We start from the raw sequence: 25,652 nt of genomic DNA, 5'->3' as shown, positions 1-25,652 counted from the left end.
AAACAGATCCGAATCACTCTGCTCAAGTGGAAAGATCTAACAATAACTTGTAAAGTCAAGTGAAATTCTTTTGGGGGTGATCACCCTGGGGGCTACCACAGGTGCTTTTGCTACACGACCCCATTGTACTGCCGTAACAGTGCTGCAGCGGATAAGTGGCTTTCCCCATTGTGTACGTGATCAACTTGCTTATTTTTTGAGGAATCGTCCTTTATCAGCAATCCAGCTCCTCAGCCCGCACCCTCCTTTTCCTGTTTATCTCCATTTTACAGAGAAGCTTGGCAAGTTCATATGGAATAAGTTGGAAAAATTAGTCACTTGACAGAGGACAGCCAAGGGAAGACAGCCTCTGTGGCTCCCTGTCTGAATCAGTCAGTTTGGTTGCAAGAAAAGGAGCTGAGAGGGTACAGTGTTAGAAATTGGGTGCTTATTGGTGTAGGGGCTGGAGAAATCACTCCCAAACAACATCATATAACAGGCTAGCCAAAAGAGCTGTTACTTCTGATATGTTCAGAAATGTGGGGTTTTAGGAGATTATGTTTGGGTTGTGCTGTGCTGTGCTTAGTCGCTTAGTCATGTCCAACTCTTTGCAACCCCATGGACTGCAGCCCGCCAGGCTCCTCAGTCCATGGGGATTCTCCAGGCAAGAATACTTGAGTGGGTTGCCATGCCCTCCTCCAGGGGATCTTTCTGACCCAGGGATCCAACTCAGGTCTCCTGCATTGCTGGCAGATTCTGTACCAGCTGAGAAAGTTTGTGTTGGTTGACCTCAAAACCCACCTACTGCCACCTACTGTGACCTGGAATCAGGGAACTGCAGCCACTGGCCTCCCCTCACAGCTGCCTCTCAGTACACACAGAAATAGTAAGGGACACTGGACTTCTCCAGAAAAACTCAAATCTCTCACAATCATATTTGCCAGTAGAAGGATTCAGAGCAACAGGAAGATGGCACCCATCTCATATCCACTTTAAAGGCTTTGCATAAATGCATCTGACTAAAGAGTCTAATCAGTATCCAGAACACCACCTATGTGGAAGTTTAGGAAAGTAGGTTTTAGTACATGAGTATCTTCAAGACTCCAAACATATGTGGAGGAGGCTGGAACTGATGCTGAGGGGCAATCTACCATTCTATAACACCTCTCCACTCCAAAATATGGACAGAGACAAGGACCAAAGGGCAATAGAAAGCAATTTCCCTTTAGCAACTAAGTTTTGGCTAGGACTTGCTCACACTTTAAAAATTTAACTGGATTATAAGTTCTAATGACAAAGACAATTAAGGACAAATTCTGCAGATATCATATCTGATGTCTGAAATGCAAAAGCAAGAGTCATTATTTCTTGAGGACTCATTTTTGTGTCAAACAGTAATATTAATGCCTGGCATATAATTTATTAAATCCCATAATAATGTTGTATGGCAGGAATGTTATTAGAGCCAATGTTCAGGTGAGAAAATTGAGGCACATAGATTACTTGCTAAATGTTGTAAAGACAACCAGTGTTGGAGCCACACTGAGCAGAGCCATCTGGCTCCAGGGCCCAGGTCTCTAACAACTATAATGTATTGCTGCTGCGTAAAATTAGTTAACACACAAAGCCACATTGGATGAATTTGTCCTTCTCAATCTCCCTTTACATTTACCATTGACATCCTGAAAGCTCACTAATTAGTTGATCTTGATGATTTTATAGAAGTATCCAAGATGGTACCATTAGAGGAATTCCTGTTCAGCTAATCTTACATGCCACTGATTTCTATCATAAAATTAGAGCTTCATTTTGCTTGAGACTCTGGGATTTAAACTCACACAGAAAGCAATTTATTATTTCCCTAAATAATCACCCAAAGTCAAAAGTGAGGGCTACTCATTTTGCAGTTTTCTCTTCTCAGAAAATAACCCCAACTCTCCAGCAAGCCCCTAGGCCAAATGTTATAAGACTTTCCCTATAGGCACATTTGATTGATCCAAAGTTGTTTATAGCATATTGAAACCTGTAACAAGGAAAAGAGGTTTAGTTCTTCTTGAAGGGCCAAGTTGGGAATTGGAGATTGGGAAAGTGTGCTGTGAAATCAAATGATCTAAGAAAATAATATGCAGAAAAAGAGAAGCAGCAGTGACCAACACATGGCAAGAAACTGATAGAGGGGAAATTGTGGAAGTGACCAATCTGATTCTAGCTGTGCACAACATCAAGCTTCACCATTCCTTTATTTCATGAAAGTGCTCCAGAGGTCTACTCAAAGCCTTCCAGCAACTTATCTTCTGTTCTAGTTATTCACTCATTGCTGTGTAACAGTAAACCGTCCAAAACTTAGTAGTTTAAAACAACGTATCATCTATCTTGCTTATAAGTCTACAGTTTGGGCAGAGCTGGGAGGGGACAGTTTGTCTCTGCTCTACTCAGCACCAGTTGAGATGGCTTGAAGGCTGGGGGCTGACTCTCTTAACCCCAAGTCTGGCAGTTGATACTGGCTGCCATCTGGACCTCAGTTGGGGCTAGGGTGGAAACAACTTCACAGAACTTTTCTAAAGGGCTACTTGACTTCCTTATAACAGTGTAGCTGGATTACAGGAGCAAACATCCCTAGCAAGGAAGAGTCTGGAGCAGCTAGTTCATCTTTTATGACCTCACCTTGAAGGTCAAATAGTCACTTCCACATGGTTCCAGGCCCACCCAGATTCAAGGCGAGCGTCAGCATCATCTTATAAGAAGAGCTTGTAAGGTGTGATACACTGATGTAGCTACTTTTGGAAAATATAATCTGTCACATCCTCTGTAAAGTGATATTGTGTTACTGTGATACAACAAATGTAAGTTTTGTCTTTGTATGTGGTTCCACATACAACTCCTAAAACCCTTAGACTCTCTGGAGCCATAGAGTGTCTCTTGTATGCTAGTGAGATGACTGCTGACTGAGGGACCCTAGGTAAGTTCAGAATGGGGGCTGGTTGCAAAAAAGACCAAGGCATGACTAGAGGGTTAGAACTTTTGGCACCATTGCCTAACCTACAGGAAAGGAACAGAAGCCCTTGAGTTAATTCCTGAGTTGTACCCTTTATATAAACCAGTGTGTGTATGCACACTCAGTCATTTCAGTCACATCCAACTCTGCGATCCTATGAACTGTATGTAGCCTGCCAGGCTCTCCTGTCCATGGAATTCTCCAGGCAAGAATACTGGAGAGCATAGCCATTCTCTTCTCCAGGGGATCTTTTGGACCCAGGGATCAAACCTGAGTCTCTAATGTCTCCTGCATTGGCAGGCAGGTTCTTTACCACAGCACCACCTGAGAAGCCCATAATAAACCAGTATTCATGATTAAGGTGTTTCTTAAGTTTTCTAAGCTATACTAGCAGATTATCAACCCGAGGAGGGAATAATGGGAACACCCTCTTTATAACTGGTTGATCAGAAGTAGGGTGGTCTGGGACCTGCAATCGATGTTTGAGGTAGGGTCAATACTACCTGGGAATGAGCCCTTAGCCTATGGGTTCTGTGCTAACTCTAGGTAGTTAGTGTTAGAATTAAATTAAATTATAGAACACCCAGTCGATGGTTGAACAGTTGGAGGATTTGTTGATGCTGGAAAAACCATGCATTTTATGTCAGAAGTGTTATGAGTAGAAACAGCTCAGTTCAGTTCAGTTCAGTCGTTCAATTGTGTCCAACTCTTTGCAACCTCATGGACTGCAACATGCCAGGCCTCCCTGCTGCTGCTGCTGCTAAGTTGCTTCAGTCGTGTCTGACTCTGTGCGACCCCATGGATGGCAGCCCATCAGGCTCCCCCGTCCCTGGGATTCTCCAGGCAAGAACACTAGAGTGGGTTGCCATTTCCTTCTCCAGTGCATGAAAGTGAAAAGTGAAAGTGAAGTTGCTCAGTCGTGTCCGACTCTTAGCAACCCCATGGACTGCAGCCCACCAGGCTCTTCCATCCATGGGATTTTCCAGGCAAGAGTACTGGAGTGGGGTGCCATTACCTTCTCTGGCCAGGCCTCCCTATCCATCACCAATTCCTGGAGTTTAGTCAAACTCATGTCCATTGAGTTGGGGATGCCATCCAACCATCTCATCCTCTGTTGACTCTTTCTACTCCTGCTTTCAATCTTTCCCAGCATCAGGGTCTTTTCAAATGAGTCAGTTCTTTGCATGAGGTGGCCAAAATATTGGAGTTTCAGCTTCAACATCAGTCCTTACAATGAATATTCAGGACTGATTTCGTTTAGGATGGACTGGTTGGATCTGTTTGCTGTCCAAGGGACTCGCAAGAGTCTTCTCCAACACCATAGTTTAAAAGCATCAATCCTTCAGTGCTCAGCGTTCTTTATATTCCAACTCTCATATTCACACATGACTACTGGAAAAACCATAGCCTTGACTAGACAGACCTTTGTTGGCAAAGTAATGTCTCTGCTTTTTAATATGCTGTCTAGGTTGGTCATAACTTTCCTTCCAAGGAGTAAGTGTCTTTCAGTTTCATGGCTGCAATCATCATCTGCAGTGATTTTGGAGCCCCCCAAAATAAAGTCTGACACTGTTTCCACTGTTTCCCCATCTATTTCCCATGAAGTGATGGGACCGGATGCCATGATCTTCGTTTTCTGAATGTTGAGCTTTAAGCCAACTTTTTCACTGTCCTCTTTCACTTTCATCAAGAGGCTCTTTAGTTCTTCGTTTTCTGCCTTAAGGGTGGTGTCATCTGCATATCTGAGGTTGTTGATATCCCTCCTAGCAATCTTGATCCCAGCCTGTGCTTCATCCAACCCAGTGTTTCTCATGATGTACTCTGCATATAAGTTAAATAAGCAGGGTGACAATATACAGGCTTGACAAGAAACAGCTCACAGTTACTTAAAAAGTAAAAGTGTTTGCTACTTATACAGAAAAGTGTGTGTACTTTTTAGATAGATAATGTATTTGTGTGGTCCAAATTCAAACACAAATAATTTGTGTTTTTGTTTGCATCTATATAGATAGATAGAAATATAGTGGAAAATGTCACTCCCTTTCCACTCCTGAGACCTTTGGGTCCCCTCTGAGGGAACATGTGACATCAGTTTCCTGGGCTATTTCTTGACACTATAAGAAAATGCACATATATAAAGAGCTCCCCTGCAAGTCTTTTATACAAATGGTATCCCCTGTTTCAGTACTTTGCTCTTTAACCCATATTTAGAGCTCATTATGTATCTATGTATTTTTCTCAGTCTTTTTAAAGCTGCTTAGTCAGATGTAAGGATGTAGTATTCAACCTGTGACCTGTTAATAAACATTTGTTGACTCAAAGGATGTGCAAGGTGAGAGTTGCGAGTTAAGTATTATTTCAGGCAAAATGAGGACTGCAGCCTGGGAGACAGGGCCTCAGATAGCTCTGAGAGACTGCTCCAAAGAGGCAGTGGAGGGTGGTCAATATATAAAATTTTGGTGAAGGAGGAGTTCAATGCAATCAAACTCTTATTTTACAAAAGGTTTTTCACTAGTCATGAGGAGCTGATGTCACCATGAAGGGATTTACTGATTTTTTTTTAGATAAGAGAGATGCAAGGATTGGGATCTTAAAATTGATTCTTGGAAATGTTAGGTAGGTAGAATAGGGAAGAGGAGTCTAAAATGGTGGTGGCTAAAAGACAAGGAAGGTCCGAGGACCAGAGTGAAGACTTCAGGCAGAACAAACAGCACTCCTGGCTACGCCCAATTTGCATAGGGCAGGCCCAGGTGGAGGAAAAAACATATAAAAGGAGGAGCCATAGCGCTTTCTCACGGACTCTCTCTCCCGCGTGCATGCACTCTTTTCTTTCTCTCTCTCTCTCTCTCTCTCACTCTCCTGCTATCTTCTAAATAAAATAGAGCTGTAACACTGATTTGCCTAAGAGCTGTAGCACGGTTTGTCCGAGACCCGAGAGCTGTGATGCGCTGAGGGCTTTAATGTCCGTCGCTCCAAATCTTTGTTGTGATGAGACAAAGAACCGAGGAACATACACTTGCGTGACAGAAATATCTATCTAAAGACCTATTGCACAAGTTTCTCTGGAGCAGAATCTCACTCTCCACCCTGAATTCCCCTCAGAGGGTGTTGAAGGTCAGCAGTTGCAGCACAGGGTTCGGTCTCCACAGAGGCAGATGGCAAATGCCCTTGTTCTTGTTCAATTGCTGGCAATGCTCTTGGCAAGTGCCAATTTGTAGTTGACATATTTAAGATTGTTTCCAATAAAAAAGTTTAAAAACAACTCTACAGTAAACTTTTATATCACTTTGCATGTGTGTGAGTATATTTATAGGGTAAATCTACTGGAATGAAGCTTATGGATCAACAACTATGTGCTTTGGCAATTTTGCTAGATCGTGCCAAATCTCAGCACTAATTTTGAGAGTATTGGTTCTGTTTTCCAAAATGTTCTCTGAGAGTGTTATCAGACTTGCTGATCTTTGTCAATCTAGTGGGTGAAACTGGTATATCTGAGTAATAAGCATTTCTCTCGTTATGAATGGTGCTAAGCCTCTGTGCAATCACATTTCCTTTCCTTTGAATTTCTGCTCAGACTCTTGGTCCTCCAAAGAGTGAAGCAAAAACTTCATCATCATCATCATCATTATTATTATCTTGCTTCTCTGCAATGAACCCGCTCTCACCCACTGGCAACCACTGCTTTCAAAGCCTCTCTGAGTGCGGAGGTCAAAGGTACAGACAGAGACAGAGACAGTTCCTTCCTATAAGGCAAGAACCTTATAATAATGGACATCAGAGAAGAAATGTCTTCTTGATGTGTTTGCTTTTTTAAAAATTTCATGATTCAAATGTTACAATGCCTCTAAGCTAACCAATGATAAGAGGGGAGTTTTCTTTATTTTTAATAACTTAAGGAATCATGCACATGACAATATTTAAAGAATGAAGAAAGAGGAAAACTGTTAAATGCTAAGTTAGAACTTGTCTCTAAGGCAGGATGAGATTTCTTGAAGAGCAGTAGTTCCTCTACTTAGTTGAGCCCTTGAAAGCAGGAAGAATCAAATTTCACAGGAGTGTGGACTGTCTGTTGACTCAACTTTGAGGCAAAACTGTTTTGATTAAAATTATTATGGTAAAGGTATTAAAAGCAAGCAGGGCCCTGAGGTCAGTTCCTTCTGCCTATAAAAGCCTTTCTGTGTCCCTGTTTCTTGTTGGCAAGAAAAAGCCTTCAGCCTCCTAGACCTTCCCTGAGCTCCAAATGGCAGATACAGTTACTGACTAGGGAAGTGAGAGAATTCAGAAACAAAGGAAAAGCAGTCAAGGAACAATTGTGCAGCAACAAAGCAGTGTCCTGGTCCTCCTCAAGGGATATACATAACAATCGGATGCTTATCTTTGAGTTCTTCCACAGGAATGAAAGTCCCCACCCAAGTGGAGAATGTTTAGTCCAGGCCGAGTACCAGCACTGGACCCAGACTGGTTAGAAACAGTAGGCTGAGGACTGAGATTCCTGGAACACCACCTGTTACCTTACCACCAACAAATGAGAAGAAAGAAACATACCCTGCAGCAGCCCTTTCCCCAAATTTTACCTTTAAATATGCTTCCCTGAACCCACTCATGTTCTTGCCTGGAGAATCCCATGGACAGAGGAGCCTGGTGGGCTGCTGTCTATGGGGTCGCACGGAGTCGGACACGACTGAAGCGACTTAGCAGCCGTAGCAGCAGCATGCTTCCCTGAAAACCATTGAGAAGTTTGGGTCTTTTGAACATGAGCCACCTGTGTACTCCTTGAATGGCACCTGCAATAAACACTGTACTTTCCCTCACCACCAAGAGGTGTCAGTAGACTGGCTTTGCTGGGTGGTGGATAAGAGGACCCAAGTTCGGTTTTGTAACACTATCTAAGAATTGTGAAAAGCGATTCTTCGGGTTATTTTCTTCTACTGTAAACATAGTCTATGGGTTTTGCATGCCTGTTTGTTCACTTTTATTCACCTTAGAAAGTTCCCAAGCTGGAGAATACGTATCAAAATATAGAATATGTTTAAACAAAGTTTATAATGTGAGTCTAAACACATTGATATGAAAAGAGAATATTGATTATTTCTCCTGCATAAGTAAAACATAACCGGGAACCTGGATATATGGACAAAATGAAAGATAACTGACTTGCTAGTATTAAACAGATACATTAAACTGCAACTGTATTTCTGAACTCACTATGCCAGCAAATTTGGAAAAATCAGCAGTGGCCATAGGACTGGAAAAGGTCAGTTTTCATTTCAATCCCAAAGAAAGGCAATGTCAAAGTATGTTCAAACTACCATACAATTTCACTCATTTCACATGCTAGCAAGTGAAAGTCATTCAGTTGTGCCCAACTCTTTGCAACCCCCTGGGCTATACAGTCCATAGGATTCTCTAGGCCAGAATGCTGGAGTGAGTGGCTTCCCTTCTCCAGGGGATCTTCACAAACTGGGGATTGAACCCAGGTCTCCTGCATTGCAGGTGGATTCGTTACCAGCTGAGCCACCAGGGAAGCCCCACATGCTAGCAAAGTAATCCTCAAAATCCTCCAAGCTAGGTTTCAACTGTATGTGAATCAAAAACTCCCAGATGTTCAAGCTGGATTTAGAAAAAAAACAGAGATCAAATTGTCAACAAATATTGGATCATAGAAAAAGCAAGAGAATTCCAGAAAAACATTTATTTCTGCTTCATTGATTACACGAAAGCCTTTGATTGTGTGGATCACAGCAAACTGTGGACAATTCCAGACCATGTTATCTGCCTCCTGCGAAACCTGAGTGCAGGTCAAGAAGCAACAGTTAGAACAGGACATGGAACAAGGGACTGGTTCAAAATTGGGAAAGGAGTATGCCAAGGCTGTATATTGTCACCCCGCTTATTCAATTTACATGCCGAGTACATCGTTTGAAATTCCAAGGTAGATGAAGCATAAGTTGGAATCAAGGCTGCCAAGGAGAAATATCAATAATCTCAGATATGCAGATGACACCACCGTTACGGCAGAAAGTGAAGTGGAACTAAAGAGTCTCTTGATGAAGGTGAAAGAGGAGAGTGAAAAAACTGGCTTAAAACTCAACATTCAAAAAACGAAGATCATGACATTCAGTCCCATCACTTCATGGCAAATAGATGGGGAAACAATGGAAACAGTAACAGACTATTCTTGGGCTCCAAAATCACTGCAGATAGTGACTGCAACCATGAAATTAAAAGATACATGCTCCTTGGAAGAAAAGCTATGACAAATCTAGACAGTGTATTAAAAAGCAGAGACGTTACTTTGCCAACAAAGGTACTTAGACTCAAAGCTATGGTTTTTCAAGTAGTCATGTATGGATGTGAGAGTTGGATCATTAAGAAGGCTGAGTGTCAAAGTGAGCTAGCGCTGTAGTCCACAGGATGGTAAAGAGTCAGACAAGACTGAGCAACTGAACAACAACGACTATTTCTGCACCGGTAGCACAGTGCTGCCCCTGTGCAATGAGAGCATTCACACTAGAAAGAAGAGGGTCTTCTGGGCAACATGCTGATGGTCTCACTGGCCCTCTATGGGCTCCCTCTCTGAGATCTTTTTCTCACCTTCGCTCATAACACATAAGTGAGTTGTGGCTAAGATGTCAGCATTTGATGCTGAAGATTTTATTTTCACCAGTGTGGAGTTCAAATAAGGGCCCTTTGAAACCCAAGAGCCTTCCAAATGCTATCATGAGTGGCAGAATGTAGATATTAATAGCTACTGAGTGTGCAATGGCAGGATGGCAAAGGCAGGACCACTGACCAAAACAGGAAGAAGTGCATCCCGATAGGGGCAGACAGGATAGCATGGACCTTCAGGGCTGAAGATAATGTTTTCAAATATCACCCATGTCCTTTCTTGTGTAATTTTTTTTTTTTTCCTCTTCAACTCTTCATCACAAAGACAAAGCCAGAAAAGTAACAAACTGCATGTAGGAAGACTTATTTGAACTCTTTTTCTAGTAAGACTTTTTTTCATACTAATAACCTGACTTTTTAATGATTTTATCACATATCCCACACCTGGGTATCACTCATCAAGTTCTAAAGTTTGAAGATCAGACAAGGAAGAAAAAGGAGAAAGCTCACAAAGGAAAAAGCTTGTCCAGAAGCTAGAAAAACAGACTGGGGAGAAAGTGAGTCTCTGGGAAGTTCTTGGGAAGGCAGGTTCTGGAAAACTGAAGACAGCAAGACAAATTCCCTACTTTTCCTGAGAGAATCCTGGGAAAACTGCCAGCCTGTCATTACAGACTCCAACACACCGGGGCAAGGCAAGGTAATGCAGCAATGCTTGGGGAACAGGTAAAGACCTGTACCTAAGTATGAGCACAATCTCATAGCACCCAACTTCTCCTGTGAAGAAGCAATCGAGGGTTCCCGGAACTATAAAGAAAGGGTCCCAAGGAGACCCAGGGTCAAATGAGAAGGCCACAGTAAGAGGGGACCTGACAACTGGGGGCAATAACAAGGTCCATGGATATTCTGTCTTTGACACGTGATAGACTATGGGCAAAGTACCTACCCTTTCTGAGCCACCGTTTCCTTAGCCGTATCTGTCTCACAGAGCTGGCTGCTATGAGAATTGCACAAGCTAGTGCCCCTCAAGTTGTTAGAACACATGATCTTGCACGTGACATGTGTTCAATAAAACTTAGTTGTTATAAGCATCAGTTGCAAACACTGCCCCGAACACCAGATGAGACCAACCTCCCTCTCACAATTGATGGAATAGGACTCCAGTCACTGAGGGGTCAAGAGACACTGAGGTAGATGTGGCAAGTGGTCAAATGAAGTGAAATACTGTAACCAGGTCCAGCAAGGATGAAATGACACATCTCTAGAGCAAACCTATAAACCATGACCCCCAAATTTACATCAACCAGAGAAGGAAGAGATGGAATAGCAAGGAGCAATTACCATTTCAAATTGTATGAGATGGAGACAACTTCACCTGACAAATCAAGTATTTTCTATCACAAGCATGAAAAAATGTAGAATAAAATGGAGGAAGTTCCTTTTTATGCATATCTGAGCCATAGGCATGAACTGAAATCTTCTTATAAGGTTCTCTGGCCTTGTTTTGTTGGAAATTAATTTAATTTTATGCACATTTGATTCACAATCATCATGTCACTGGCCCACATCTGTCTGTGGAAATACTAAAGACTGCAAGCATTCATTGATCAGTAGTTTCTCTATCAACTGTAATTATTTTAAAAGTAAGTTTTGTAGTCTTTTCTGATTCTAAACATAAAAAAATTTGAAATTTAAACAAAGTATAATGAAGAAAATTTAAATCACTACTTATCCCATCACAAAATTAATCAATGGTAACTGACATTAATGATTTGCTCAGATTTTTAATTTATACATATGTTTTTTAATTATACGGAGAAGGCAATGACACCTCACTCCAGTACTCTTGCCTGGAAAATCCCATGGACAGAGGAGCCTGGTGGGCTGCAGTTCATGGGGTAGCTAAGAGTCGGGAACAACTGAGCGACTTCACTTTCACTTTTCACTTGCATGCATTGGAGAAGGAAATGGCAACCCACTCCAGTGTTCTTGCCTGGAGAATCCCAGGGATGGGGGAGCCTGGTGGGCTGCTGTCTATGGGGTCGCACAGAGTCAGACATGACTGAAGTGACTTAGCATAGCATTTTAATTATAATCATACAATATATTAAATTTTGTATTTTGTTCGTTTACTTAGCGATGAATCTGAAGCAAAAATTTGTTTGGAAATCATGGTAATACCTATGCAACTTTCCATCATGTGAATAAGCACACATGTATTAAACTTTTCTGCTATTGTTGGGCATTTAGATTGTTCCCAATTTTTTATTATGACTAATAATGCTATAATAAGCTTCTTTTTCTGATCAATAGGTGTGTATATTCTGAATTTCTAGAATTGAAATTTCTAAATCTTAAAATTATATGAACTTCATATACTTTACATTATTTCCAAATTGTTTTCCCCCCAAATTGTCTAAAAATATACGTCCTCAAGCAGTATATGTCAGTTCAGTCACTCAGTCGTGTCCAACTCTGTGACCCAAGAACTGCAGCATGCCAAGCTTCCCTGTTCATCACTAACTCCTGGAGCTTGCTCAAACTCATGTCCATCGAGTCAGTGATGCCGTCCAACCATCTCATCCTGTGACATACCCTTCTCTGCCAACCTTCTTTTCCAACATCAGGGTCTTTTCTAAAAAGTCAGTTCATCACATCAGGCGGCCAAAGTATTGGAGCTTCAGCTTCAGCATCAGTCCTTTCTGTGAATATTCAGGATTGATTTCCTTTAGGATTGATTGGTTTGATCTCCTTGCAGTCCAAAGGACTCTCAAGAGTCTTGTCCAACACCATAGTTCAAAAGCATCAGTTCTTCAGCACTCAGCTTTCTTTATGGCCCAGCTCTCACATCCGTACATGACTACTGGAAAAACTATAGCTTTGACTAGATGGACCTTTGTCGGCAAAGTAATGTCTCTGCTTTTTAATGTGCAGTCTAGGTTTGTCATAGCTTTTCTTCCAAGGAGCAAGTGTTTTTAATTTCATGGCTGCAGTCACCATCTGCAGTGATTTTGGAGCCCAAGAAAATAAAGTATGTCACTGTTTCCATTGTTTTCCCATCTATTTGTGAAGTGATGGGACTGCATGTCATGACCTTACTTTTTTTTTTTTGACCTTAGTTTTTTGAACGTTGAGTTTTAAGCCTTTTTTCACTCTCCTCTTTCACTTTCATCAAGAGGCTCTTCGCTTTCTGCCATAAGGGTAATGTCATCTGCATATCTGAGATTATTGATATTTCTCCAGGCAATCTTGATTCCAGCTTGTGCTCTTAACCAATGATGCATAGTATTCTTTCTTTTAGAAAACTCCTCATAGTTCATTGATCTTTTTTACTTACAGTCATCCATCCATTCATTTATTCACTCAAAAGATATTTAGTGGTGCTCTGCTCTGTGCTAGGTGCTGTTCTCAGTGATAGCATTTTGTGATATTGGACAAAGAGATAACTGATAAACAAAGTTCCTGCTCCCACAGAGGGCTAGGGTGTGAATAAGGTCAGAGATGTAGCCAGCACCAGATGGCATGAGGCCTTCTGCACTATGGTGTGTAAGGACTTTGGATTTCATTTTTAAATGTAAGAAAAGCCATAAAGACAATTTAGATAGAGCTATGACAGGATCTTATTTACAATTTTAAAAGATTATTCGGACTATTGGTACTGAATAGAACATAAGGAGACGAGAGAGGTATCCATTATCCTAAATCGCTATGCTTTTTAGGGCAGAAAACTGGAGTGATTTGGGAAGGGGAACTGGGGGTACAGGTGGTGAGATGTGGACTCTATTACTTGTAAAAGTGTTTTGTTTACATAATTATGTATATTAGCTTCTTATTTGTTACTTTGTTGGAGATACATTATTGGTTGTCATTTAGCTTTTAAATTTGTATACAATTTTTGATGTACAGATACTTAACAATTCTATGTATCAAGTCAATTATTTTCCAACTTCATTATCCTCACTTGCCCTGAAATTTTCCTTTCTTTTTTTTTTTTTGCTTAAAAGTTTTATGAAATATAATATTAAAACTCTAATCCATCATGTCACAGTTTTTTTCTGAGGCTTAAAAATTCATGACCAAAAAAGTGCATGTCAGGTGCTCCCACATGCTAAAGTGGGATGGCTAAACTTTACTGCCTCAACAGCACTGCAAAAGAATGACAAACACCAGTGTGTGGCCCTGAGCCAGCAGTAGAGAAAGCCCCTACAAGGACTGACAGTGAAAAAAGCCAAGAGGGGGCGGCTTTCTCTACCGAGAGTTGTCTGTGCAAGTTCCACACCTACTCTGAAGGCGGGGATTGGTAGCTCTCTTTCCTTTCACCTCAAGCCCTGTTGGAGGCTTTTAGAAGGCCACTCTGAGAGCTTGATGTATAGTTGCCTGGTATCTGGGGACACAGTGGACCAGAGTAACACGGAAGTCTCTTACGAATAGTGATCCATGGACTCAGAAAGCTGTATTTAGGATGTAATAGTGGACCAGAAGTGTTCATTGCTCAGGAGCCAAGGTAGACAGGCACGGCTGTGCAGAGGTATTCAAAAGGGAACTTTGACAGTGATCAATCCTTCTGGTTTGTTCAGGGCTGTTGAAGTTTTGGCGCTGAAAGTCTCATATCCTGGGAAACTCCTTAGTCCCAGCCTAACCAAGGTGGTTGGTCACCTTGCACAACTGCTCAAGAAGTTATGAAAAAAGAGGCAAAACAGACCTCAGAAGAGGCTAAGGTAGAAGAACCAAGTCAGGAGACACTGCCTCTCCTGGGATCTGCTGTGAAAGCGATCCAGCAGAAGTATTTTAGGGTAAACCCCTCCTCATCTTCGGAAAACTTTTGCATAATAAGGAGCCAACTTTAAACATATTCAACAGCCCCGGGGAGTGAATAGCAGAGGAGCTCTCCCTGTCAAAACTTTCTGCCCCCTTTCACTCCTACTATTATGACTGATGTGACTAGAGAGACTTATTATCTAAATATGGCTGAAAAATGGTAGGACCTATCTGCCCAGGACAGTTCTCAAGTGCACAGGGGGAAAAAAAAAGAAAGAAAGAAACAGGGCCGATGTGCAGGTTTGCCAGGATGGCATGAGAAAGTATGAAAGTGATGTTGCCTCCCCTCTGTGATGTCACAGTCACAGTGAGTCACAGGGAGAGGAGGGTCTCATTGCATTCTTCTCCAGAAGCCAGTTGTTCAAGGATGCATTTGTCATGTTCTAGCACCTGGTGGGCTGCCGTCTATGGGGTCGCACAGAGTCAGACACGACTGAAGTGACTTAGCAGCAGCAGCAGCTCTTCTTTTCTAGGTTTGTATACTAAGCTCTGTTTAGAGCTATCTTCGATTCTTTGCTGATTTATATGGAAATATGCTGTTTCAGTTACTGGAGTTTTATTGTATGTATTCACATACACATGTATTCACATGTAGGCTTTAAGAAGTGCTTTAGAAAAATTCTTACAAATTCTCAATACCCAGCCCATTGGGATTTTAACAGCTTGTATTAAAATACATTAACCTGAGGAGACTTAACATTTTAAGAAGTGCAGTCTTTCCAGACTGTCTGGGTTTGAATGATGACTTTGCCACTTGTAAGTTATGTGGCCACCAGCAGGCTGTTAACCGCTCAAGGCTGTTTCCTCATTTACAAAATAAGGCTACTAATCATCCCTATCTCAGAGAGTTGTGGTGAGAGTTAAAATGAGTTAATGTAAAAAACCTAGAAAAGTGTGTAACATGTAGTTAATGTCATATTTGCTATATCATCATCATCGTCATCAAGAGACAAAGTCTGTATGGTCATTTTATGCAGTGTCACCTTAGCTAAGCTGGAACTATGCTTTACTTTCCTCCCCTATATGGGCTTCCCAAGTGACTCAGTGGGTAAAGAATCTGCCTGCAATGCAGGAGACACAAGAGACTTGGGTTTGATCCCTAGGTTGCAAAGCTCCCCTGGAGGAAGGCATGGCAACCCACTCCAGTATTCTTGCCTGGAGAATCCCATGGACAGAGGAGCCTGGTGGGCTACAGTCCATAGGATTGCAAAGAGTTGTCCATAGGACACCACTGAAGTGACTTAGCACAGCACTTTGTTTCTCTTGGGACTGACTAAGAGAAATATCTGAAGGGAAGAAATGAAGAGCATCCGGACCTAAGTTCCACCAGTTAACGCTAGATCTCCTCCTCCAGCTCTCAGCATCAGCTTCATGTGCCAGGGTCACCACGGTGAAGGGTCCCAGTTACCCTCCAGATCACCCATGTCACTAAGGCTGGAGGTGATAAGAAAAAGAAAAAAATAGCAACTTCCAGTCTTTCCCTGCTCTCCCCACCTTAGACCACCTTTCTTTCCCATTTGCCAACTCTGCTGACATGAGGTCAGCACCAGATGCATAAAGCCAACTATTCTACACGGATTTCTCAACTGGTTACCACAGTCGTGTAAGGTCTAATCTTTGAAAAAAATCCCTTACTCTCTTTACTCTTAATGGTTCTGCCTCACTGCCAGAAAACCGGCTCTCCATTTATTCAATTTTTCTTTAATACCTCTCAGTAAAATATAGTTTTCATTATGTATGCTTTACACACTTACTGGTAGGCTTATTCTTAGCTATTGTATGTCTTTTGTTGACACTGAGAATGGGATCCTTTGTTTTCCATATCCTGTCTTCTAATAGGTAAACAGAGAAATTAATGAATTTTGTATATTTTATATGGTATCTAGGCACTTTCACAAACTCTTATCAGTTCTAGAAGTTTTTTCAGGTACTCTTTACATCTCTTAGGAAAAGAGAAAGTACTGGAAGTATGATAACTATACCCTTCACCCTCAGGCACATTTCAGCCTGTTCCACAATAACCCCTTTTTGTTCCTTTTCCATTCTTCTTTTTCAACCCGGCAGGAAGCCTTTCTCTGTCCCTGGTTCTTCACTAAAAATCTCAAGTTTTTCTCAGTTGTTCTTTGGAAATTAGTGTTTATAAGACTCTCCCATGATATCCCCCTGCTGAGAAATAAAAAGCAAGTACCTTCCAGACTTCCCAGTTTCCCTGTTTTACCTAGCCCTTGGAATGGGTTATCCAGTTCAACCCACATTAAAAGGCCCTTGGTGTTTCTTTTCAGCCAGTGATAATCAGATCAAATTGCAGACTTGAAATGTAAATGACCCCGAATCTGAATGAACTTACCCCTGGTGAAATTTCAGACCCACAGAAAATTGAGTCTGCTTCACTCGGAATATCCAGTGCTGAGCCAAAAGAAGCCAAGAAAACTGAAAAGGGGACAAAGATTAAATAAGCAAATCATAAACACTTAAGAAAAAGAATAAGTTTCCTCAGTCTATGAGTCTGTTAAAAATTCAGTTCTTAATGACCAGAACACAACAGAACTGCTTACATAAAAAGGGCTATTCTTCATCCACAGCTCTTCTTAGCTGAATCACTGAATCACACGACACAAATCATACATTAAAATGCTGCAAGCAAAAAAAAAAAAAAGAAAAGAATAAATGGTTTTGCTGAATGAAAACACTGTGCTTCCTTTAAAAAAGAAGGAAAAGTCTGTCTATTCACTGGGATCATTGTGACCAAATCAAGCCCACAACCTCTTGTATGGTTGCAGGCTAGAATTGGTTTTTCATTTATATTTTTTAATTGTTGAAAAAGAAAAAAATCAAATGAAGAATCATATTTTATGATATGTGAAAATTATATGAAATTCAAATTTTGATGTTATTAAAAGATAAACTGATTCATATTAAAAATTCTAAGAGTTTATTTGGGAGTAAAAATTGATTTAAATGGGGCATTGCCAAACCAGAAGTGGTTAGGACAGCTCTGCTGACAGGAACTCAGGAGAGACTTTTATAGAGCAATGCGGAAGCAAAGAAAGGAAATTATTGATTGGTACAGCTTGAAGGCTAGTTGGCTGTTTGTGGTTGATTGGCTTTAGGTTTCAATTTCCTATGTTTGTGGCATTTATAGGCTTAGATTTTGGTTTGCTTATGTAGGCAGTCCCAGCATTAGACCTACCTCAGCCTAATGGCCTCCTTGCTTAATTAATTTAACAGTGTCCATAAATACAATTTTATTGTAACACAGCTGCCCATTTATTTACACATTGCCCATGGCTAGTTTCAAATTACAAACAGAGTTGAGTTGTTACAACAGAGTATGGCCTAAAATGCTTATCTGGTCCTTTACAGAAGCAGTTTTCTGATCCCTGATTAGACTAGTTTCAAAACCTCAGCACTATTGATATTTTGAACCACTCCCTAACCACCCTTCCATCCTTTATCAAAAAACATCTCTAGACATCACCAAATGTTCACTGAGGGGCAAAAATCTTTCCTGGTTGAAAAGTGTCATGGGCGAAGCTCACTGGGGACTGGGGTGAAGGGAATAAGATGGAATCTTGGTGACAAAGTCTTGCACCTACCTCGTGGATTAGAGCTCCCAGCTCAGAAGCACCACACCCCAACTTGGCAGATTGTGTGCAGAAGTGCTGCCCACAGCACTGCAATTCAAGATGGCAATAGCACACTGGGTACAGAGAAGCGATGCCCAGCACTTCAGTTTGAAGCACTGTGACCAACACAACTACAAGGACCCGTAAGCACTCCATCCATAGTGGAGAACCCCCTTCTGTAGTGGAGAACCCCCCTCTGTAGTGGAGAACCCTATGCAGAAGCCCCTCCAAAATCCAGCAAGGGACAGAGTGTACTCCAGAGCCAAGCTCGTACCTCTCCATTCTTTTTTTTTTTTTAATTGAAGGCTAATTGCTTTACAGAATTTTGTTGTTTTCTGCCAAATATCAACATGAATCAGACATAGCTTTCCTTTGCTTCTGAAAGGAGCTTGGTCTCATTCTATTTTCTCGATTGACACTGGGCAGAAGAACCCTTGTTGGGGTCCAATGCAGACCAAGACAGGTCAGTAACAGAACCACTGCTTAAAGTGATGAAAACACCAACCCAGGAATCATCACAAGCCTAAAAGGAAGATTGTGAAAAGACAAGAAGGAGGAAGGGAAGGGAAAGAAAAAAGATGTTACTTTATCCCTTGCTGAACTTTTAAAATACTATTTTAAAAATCACTTTATTCATTTATTTATTCTTGGCCATGTTGGGTCTTTGTTGTTGTGTTGGCTTCTCTCTGGTTGCATCGAGTTGGGGCAACTCTCTAGCTGTGGTGCCCAGGCTTCTCTTGTTTTGGAACACAGGTTCTACAATGCATGGGCTTCAGCAGGTGGAGCATGAGCTCAGTAGTTGTGGGTCCCAAGCTCTAGAGCACAGGCTCAACAGTTGTGGCACACAGGCTTATTTGCTCCTCAGCATGTGGGATCTCCCTGGACCAGGGATCAAACCCACGTCTATTGCATTGGCAGGTAGATTCTTTAGCACTGAGCCACCAGGGAAGCCCTCAATACTATTTTTAATTTTAAAACTTCTTAAGCAAAAAAATGTATAATAGTATTTAAAAATATAACTCATATGGATTCTAGTTATGTAGGGATTATAAAGCTACTTTTTATTCTCAAGATATCAGCCTTCCTTTAGCAGCCCCATTATACCATATAATGTAGCATTTCCTACTGGAAAAGACTATTTGCATGTTAATCTTCTGATAAACTTTCAATTGCATACTGAAGATGCTGCACACTTATTTTACTATAGGGCCTTATTTACCTGGGCCTTATTTCTTTAGGTTCCAGAAAGTTCTATGATGAAAGAGAATTTCTTTGGTCCCTAAAGTGAAAATTCACTCTGTGGAGAGCCTTTTTCCTCAGAATTATTTTTGGTTTAACCTTGTTGAAACTTTCATGACTTTAGCCTCTGGACTTTACCCTTGCCGTGACCTCAAAGACTAGCTTACCACCTCTTCCTAAAAGTCCCAGATTGAATTTAGCCTGGCATTTCTGGAAAGCATCCAGTGGGCTCAGTAGCAACCTGTTTCCCTGACGGCTAAGAGCCTCCTGAGGGAGAACTCACACTGAGGAAAATAGGTGTCAGACACAGGGGGCTTAGCCAGGAACACCTGAAGGGACAGAAGACTGTGAACACAGCAAGCTGTCTACCATGTACATTTGTTTCTGAGTCCAGTCCCACTTGACTTATGTCCCTAAAATACACCTGGAAGAGCTACTGCCCTCAGTTCGGTTTGGTTCAGCTGCTCAGTCATGTCCGACTCTTTGCAACCCCATGAATTGCAGCACGCCAGGCCTCCCTATCCATCACCAACTCCCGGAGTTCACTCAGACTCACGTCCATCGAGTCAGTGATGCCATCCAGCCATCTCATCCTCTGTCGTCCCCTTCTCCTCCTGCCCCCAATCCCTCCCAGCATCAGAGTCTTTTCCAATGAGTCAACTCTTCACATGAGATGGCCAAAGTACTGGAGCTTCAGCTTTAGCATCATTCCTTCCAAAGAAATCCCAGGGCTGATCTCCTTCAGAATGGACCGATTGGATTTCCTTGCTGTCCAAGGGACTCTCAGGAGTCTTCTCCAACACCACAGTTCAAAAGCACCAATTCTTCGGCGCTCAGCTTTCTTCACAGTCCAACTCTCACATTCATACATGACCACTGGAAAAACCATAGCCTTGACTAGACGGACCTTTGTTGGCAACGTAATGTCTCTGCTTTTGATTATGCTATCTAGGTTGGTCATAACTTTCCTTCCAAGGAGTAAGCATCTTTGAATTTCATGGCTGCAATCACCATTTGCAGTGATTTTGGAGCCCCCAAAATAAAGTCTGACACTGTTTCCACTGTTTCCCCATCTATTTGCCATGAAGTGATGGGACCAGATGCCATGATCTTAGTTTTCTGAATGTTGAGCTTTAAGCCAACTTTTTCACTCTCCTCTTTCACTTTCATCAAGAGGCTAAATCATCATAAAACACTGGGCATTTGTATCTAAATAACAAATTGTGCCACCTGAAAAGGGTTAAATTTTCTATTTTAATTTTCAAAAAGCTAGAAACATAACTCATGCCAATATAATGAGCATGTGTCAAATTTTTAATTCAGTTATGAAGGAACTAACATCCATTTTGAAAAGCTGTTTCAAAATAGAACGTTACAAACTAATATAGTAGATCCTCACTACTCACAGATTCCATAGTTGCAAATTTGTCTGCTCACTAAAATTGATTTGTAATCCCCAAATCAATACTTGCACTACTTTTGTCATCATTTGCAGAGTGTTCAAAGACATGCAGAGGTCATTTTAGGAGAGGCAAAAAATTCCAGTCTCCCAACACATAAGTTCCTAGCCAAGGTCAAACAAATATATACTCTGCCTTCTTGTTTCAGTTCTCATATTGTAAACAAATGTCTTTTTTGAGGTCTACTTATTGCCACATTTTTTCCATTTTTGTATTTTTCTTGGTGACTTTATTGTTCAGATTAAGTCCCACATATGTTGTTAGGATTCTGTCTATTACTTCTAAACTCAAGAAAGCTGTGATACACCTCACAGAGAAATTTTGTTTGTTACATAAAGTTTTGATGGGGCATGAGTTGTAGTGCTGTTGAGTGAGAGTTCAATGCTAAAGAATCAAGCTGCTGCTGCTGCTGCTGCTAAGTCACTTCAGTCGTGTCCGACTCTGTGCGACCCCATAGATGGCAGCCCACCAGGCTCCCCCGTCCCTGGGATTCTCCAGGCAAGAACACTTGAGTGGGTTGCCATTTCCTTCCCCAACGCAGGAAAGTGAAAAGTGAGAGTGAAGTCGTTCAGTCCTGTCTGACTCTTAGCGACCCCATGGACTGCAGCCTACCAGGCTCCTCCATCCATGGGATTTTCCAGGCAAGAGTACTGGAGTGGGTTGCTGTTGCCTTCTCCAAAAGAATCAAGAGCATACATTAAATAAGTTGCCTTTAAAAAGAAACACTTTGATACAAATCAAGATTAAATACTGATTTAATTGATTAAATGTGACCAGAAGCTTGAAGGAACCTAACCCCATATTTCCTCTAGGAGCAATGGTTCAGTATTCACTAATTCAGAATTCACAGTGACTTTATAGAATATAACTACTACAAACAATGAGCATAAACTGTATATATAGACTCAGAGAAAAAGAATGCTGGAATAAACTGCAAAGTTAGATTTAAAAAAACTGGTCAATGACTACCAGGGCAATACAACTTTTCTATTAGACAGAAATCACTGGCAGCTTATCAATCTTCTATATGTTAACAACCAACTTTACATTGTCTAAGACTTAATCAACAGTAAAAAGGAAATCAAAGTTATAGTCCCTGGAGCACCAGATGACCCTTAATCAGGCTTGGTAGACAATACTCTAGAGTACGGGGTTTCTCAGTCTCAGCACAGTTGACACGTTGGGCCAGAAAATTTGGATAACTGTTGTGGGGGGTTATTCTGTATGATGTATGATGCTGTATGCTGTGTGATGTTCTGCAGAACTTTTGCCTCTACCCTCTGTAAACAATAGCACCTCCACTCCCAATCTTCAGTTCAGTTCAGTTGCTCATTCATGCCCGACTCTTTGCAACCCCATGGACTGCAGCACGCCAGCCTCCCTGTCCATCACCAATTCCTGGAGTTTACTCAAGCTCATGACCATTGAGTCGGTGATGCCATCCAACCATCTCATCCTCTGTCATCCCCTTCTCCTCCTGCCTTCAATCTTTTCTAGCCTCGGGGTCTTTTCAAATGAGTCAATTCTTTGCATCAGATGGCCAAAGTACTGGAGTTCCAGATCCAGCATCCGTCCTTCCAATGAATATTCAGGGCTGATTTCCTTTAGGATGGACTGGTTGGATTTCCTTGCTGTCCAAGGGACTCTCAAGAGTCTTCTCCAATACCACAGTTCAAAAGCATCAATTCTTTGGTGCTCAGTGGTCTTTATAGTCCAACTCTCACATCTATACTTGACTACTGGAAAAACCATAGCTTTGACTAGACGGACCTTTTTTGGCAATGTGATGTCTCTGCTTTTTAATATGCTGTCTAGGCTGGTCATAGCTTTTCTTCCAAGGAACAAGCATCTTTTAATTACATGGCTGAAGTCACCATCTGCAGTAATTTTGGAGGCCAAAAAAATTAAAGTCTGTCACTGTTTCCTCATCTATTTGCCATGAAGTGATGGGACCAGATGGCATGATCTTAGTTATCTGAATGCTGAATTTTAATCCAGTTTTTTCACTCTCCTCTTTCACTTGCATCAAGAGGCTCTTTAGTTCTTCTAAAATTAAAAATGTTTCCAGATATTGCCAAATGACACTTGGGGACAAAATTTCCATGGTTGAGAATCACTAGTCTAGTATGATTTTGAAAGAGCACACAGTTATGTTTTTGCCTTTATTTCTAAGTTTTAGATTTTTTTTCTTTATACATTGGTAAAAAGAGAAAGATGTACTTTTCCCTTTGAAAAACGTGTGTTTGAAACCTTCAAACATGTATCAAAATTTGTAGTTACATACATACATAATACTTCACTAGTTATATGCTGTTTCACCCATGGTGGTAAATGAAGCACAGTGCCAAGAACACAGAAGACATTCAATAAACATTTCCAGTAGGAAGTCTGAGGTTTGAAGGTTCCAGGATCTCAGCCTGAGGTGAAGCATAGTATTTGCGGATGGAGAGGACAGGTACCTGTGGAGAGACAGTCTTACTGAGGCTCATTATTATTGCCCACAGGAGATATCTGACTGTCATTTCCTTAAAAGACAGGAGGGCTGCAATCTGAAAAGGGATGAGCTCCTGAATAAGCTGAAAAGTCCAATTGGAAGTGCAGTTTCATTTACAGAAACAAGTTGTTAAGGCTGGGAGATTAGGTCCCAGGGATAGGTCTATGAAGGTCGTATGGTCTTCCAGGGATCAGAATTTGGAGACACAATGGGTATAATTCCTGGCTCCTCCACTGATTGACTAAGCCTCTCAGTGCTTGATTTCTCTATGCATGAAATGGAAATAATAATAGTACTGCTATGAGATGAATTATTTCCTTCAAAAGTTATATGTTGAAATCATCATGCCCAATATGATTATATTAGAAGATAAGGCCTTTAGGAGATACTAAGGCTTAGATGATGTCATAAGGGTGAGGCCCTTATGGTGGGATTAGTGCCCTTAAAGAAGAGATACCAGAGAACTTGCTTGTCCTCCCTATCCAAATGTACCAAAGAAAGGTGAAGTGAGGACAGAGGGAGATGGTGGCTGTCTGCAACCTAAGGAGAGAACTCTCATCAGACAACAACCCTGATAGCACCTTGAGTCTGTACCTACAGCATCTAGAACTGTGAGAAATATTTTCTTGTTTAAGGCACCCAGTCTATTGTATTTTGTTATGGCAGTCAGAGTTAAAACAAGTGCCAACCTCATAGAGTTATTGTGAGGATTAAATGAGAAATATATGCACATTTCCTAGCACAGTATATAAGAATTCTCTATATCTTATTCAAATGGCAAATATAAGAGCTCTCTACATTTTAACCAAAAAAGAGAGCTTGAAATGACAGTGGATAGAGGTTGACTTGGAATTACCCTCTATACACAATATCTCTTTCCTGTTTTGGATCCAATGATACATTTACAATAGCAGAAGTTGATATTTTTTGACTAATTTATTTTGAAATTAGAACTGTGAAGCAATAGAGGTCCCAATGTGCAATTTGTTTATTTTTATAGTCATCAATTTCTGCAACTACCAAACATATCAGGCCCAATCTATAACAATATATAAATAATAATCCATTGTTGCCTTTTGAAGGGGTGCTGCATGTTGTATTCCATTTATGCCACATCCAATAGAGTACTAAATAGAGCCATATATTATACAACTTGACAGAGTTCATCTTTGTGCAGAAAGTGAGGAGTTAGGCCCTCTGTGCAAACAATGTAGAGTGAAAGTGAAAAGTGAAAGTGTTAATCACTCAGCTGTGTCTGACTCTTTGCAACCCCATGGATTGTTGCCAGCCAGGTTTCTCTGCCGATGGGGTTCTTCAGGCAAGAATACTGGAGGAGGTTGCCATACCCTCCTCTAGGGGATCTTCCTGACCCAGGGATCAAACCCTGGTGTCCTGCATTGCAGGCAGATTCTTTACTGTATGAACCATTGAGCCATACTCAAGTCCCAAAAGTCTGAGACTAAACTTGGCAAGTTCTGTGTCAAATAGTTGTGTGATCTATACAGAGCAGGATATGAATTAATGATCCAGTGTGAACATCATGCTTTTATAATAGGGATATTTTCTGCTTTCTTTCATGAATGTTTATCTCACTATCAATACCTGATAAGTATTTAAGCCTTATTTATGTCATCTTCTCTTTCTACTGTCAGGTCCTTTAAGTATAATGACAATCTCCTTCCATGTTTCTGTGAAAATGGCCAGAAAATAATTCAGAAAACAAATATTATTCTTGGCTATGCTTAGAACTTCAGTCAATAAAGAACAGGCTAAAGTTAAAATGAAGGATAATTTTGAATGGACAGAGAAAAGCATTATAAGAAATATTCCAGATACCTTGAAGATTTCCCTCATTAGAAGCTCAGAAGAAACTTGGTCTCAGTAAACACTTTGTTTGGGTAAGTGTATGAAAAAAAAGTTCCTTTGTTTATAATGTCTGGATAGTAAACATATCTGACTTAGAACATTAAGACAAATGTTTAAACATCTTGGTGTATACAAAATAGCCTTTTGTTTGGGATAATTGGGGAACTGTAATAAATTTTGCAAAACATTTTCAGTGCTACTTTAATGAGAAAGAGTTTATAGAAGTGTAGCAGTAGAGTGTAGCCCTGAGGTCTAGATTAAATGAAGGTCAACTGACTTGGGGTTCCAGATCTCCTCCCTCTTAACCTCAGAACACTTGTATTGGCTGTGCTGGATGGACAGAGGATCATGGTCATGGACATGAGCTTAGGAAGTTTTCTCTTGCTCCTTCCTCTTCTAGATCTAAGTCACAGAGCTTATAAGTGACCTTCTGAAGTACTCTCCCTGTGGCCTTGGAAAGATGTACAGGGACAAAGAGAAAAGTTAGTCCCTTAAGCCAATAGTAACTTAGTCAATGAAACATGTAGGAATTTTACCCTATAGCCCTAGATGTGCAAGAATGGCATTTT

General features: G+C 41.1%; 1 long non-coding RNA gene across 6 annotated transcripts in view; it reads left to right on the top strand.

The window, feature by feature from the left end:
* The first annotated feature begins 14,722 nt into the window (after window positions 1-14,722).
* LOC109559500 (uncharacterized) overlaps window positions 14,723-25,652 on the top strand; it is a 53,200-nt gene continuing 42,270 nt past the window's right edge. For 4 of the 6 annotated variants that reach the window (XR_011561421.1, XR_011561424.1, XR_002180783.2 and 1 more), the window contains exons 1-2: window positions 14,728-14,871; window positions 24,870-25,115. This is a non-coding gene — a long non-coding RNA (uncharacterized lncRNA). Of the gene's footprint in view, window positions 14,872-24,869; window positions 25,116-25,652 lie in introns of all 6 variants that reach the window. The other 2 variants (XR_011561439.1, XR_011561410.1) reach the window with 2 other exon arrangements.

Source organism: Bos indicus, chromosome 1, assembly GCF_029378745.1.
Source record: "Bos indicus isolate NIAB-ARS_2022 breed Sahiwal x Tharparkar chromosome 1, NIAB-ARS_B.indTharparkar_mat_pri_1.0, whole genome shotgun sequence".
In the NCBI taxonomy this organism is placed as follows: Eukaryota; Metazoa; Chordata; class Mammalia; order Artiodactyla; family Bovidae; genus Bos; species Bos indicus.
This window is presented reverse-complemented; position numbering and strand designations above follow the sequence as displayed.